Source organism: Poecilia reticulata, linkage group LG6, assembly GCF_000633615.1.
Source record: "Poecilia reticulata strain Guanapo linkage group LG6, Guppy_female_1.0+MT, whole genome shotgun sequence".
Taxonomy (NCBI): domain Eukaryota; kingdom Metazoa; phylum Chordata; class Actinopteri; order Cyprinodontiformes; family Poeciliidae; genus Poecilia; species Poecilia reticulata.
The window spans coordinates 29746861-29748455 of record NC_024336.1 but is presented as its reverse complement, the minus strand read 5'-3'; the positions used below and the strand labels follow the sequence as shown (position 1 = coordinate 29748455).

Genomic DNA, 1595 nt, shown 5'->3' with positions numbered 1-1595 from the left:
ATTGAATTATGATTATTAACAAGTACAAAACTTTGCTGTTTCTGTCATAATAATAATGAAGCAACTATAGACATTATTATTATTATTAACAAAATAATTGTCCATATAGATGTGAAAATATATATATCTACACATTATGTATTATACATCATTAAATAATAATAAGAATGATATTAACAATAATGACATATTATTATTATTATTATTATTATTATTAAGTAAATAACTTTACTATTTATGCCGCAATAATAATGATAAAAATAATTACCCAAATATTATATACATGCTTATTTGTCATTTATTTGTGTATTATTCACTACCAATCATAATTGTTTTTAATGTATTTATTTTATGTCAGCAGTTTAACTACCATTAATGTTCTAAAAATTTTATCATGATAATAAAAAATAAACCTTTTGTTACTATTTACTATCACTGTTGTTATTGTTCTTAAATTAACATTAAAATGAATAGATGAATAATAAAAGTCAACACAGTGAGGTTAGATGTCGGGTCTCTGATGAAATAAAATAAACATTTTCTCATCGGACGCTCGCCATCTGGTATCCCTGGAACGCCGCGTCGCTGAACGGCATGAAGTCAAATCCCTCACTACGTTACAGTGAAGGACAGTGAGGCGTAACATAATCACATGAACGTTTATTAAATATCTTCCTCAGGACATTTAACTCAACACGCAACCAAATGTTACGGCTCAGATGAGGTAAATTATTTTGGAAAAAAATTATAGTATATAACAGAAGTCCACATCTGTAGCTCAAAGAAAAATAGCAAAACCCATAAATGTCAAATATTTAAATCCGACAAACAGGAAGTGATTTTTATGAAGATCTGAAAGTGCATTTTGTAATTATAAGGCAAACAACCATAACAAGTTTTCATATTGTTCAACCAAAAGTCAAGTCTTAAGTCTTTAGAGAGAAAGTCAAAGTCAAGACTCAAAGTCTCTAGCAAGCTTTAAAACTGTACTCTATACAATTTTATAGAGTACGGCGCGAGTACAGGGTACGGCGTGAGTACAGGGTACGGCGCGAGTACAGGGTACGGCGCGAGGTACAGAGTACAGAGTACGGCGCGGGGTACAGAGTACGGCGTGAGTACAGAGTACGGCGTGAGTGCAGGGTACGGCGCGAGTGCAGGGTACGGCGCGGGGTACAGAGTACGGCGTGAGTACAGAGTACGGCGTGAGTGCAGGGTACGGCGTGAGTACAGGGTACGGCGCGAGTGCAGGGTACGGCGCGAGTACAGGGTACGGCACGAGTACAGGGTACGGCGCGGGGTACAGGGTACGGGGCGGGGTACAGCGTACGGCGTGAGTACAGGGTACGGCGCGGGGTACAGAGTACGGCGTGAGTACAGGGTACGGCGCGGGTTCAGGGTACAGCGCGGAGTACAGGTTTGGAACCAAATCCCAAGAAAAAAATTAATTAAATTATAGCAAAATCTAGACTTATTTCATGTGACTGACAGAGTACAGTGCGGAGTACAGATTTGAAACCAAATCCCAAGAAAAAAAATTAATTAAATTATAGCAAAATCTAGACTTATTTCATGTGACTGAGGTCAAACTGTTG

The 1595-nt window shown here is 37.5% G+C and overlaps 1 protein-coding gene across 1 annotated transcript in view; it reads right to left on the bottom strand.

Moving 5' to 3' along the window:
- Positions 1-1595, bottom strand: part of trhr2 (thyrotropin releasing hormone receptor 2) — a 33748-nt gene that overhangs the window by 21083 nt on the left and 11070 nt on the right. The window lies entirely within an intron of this gene.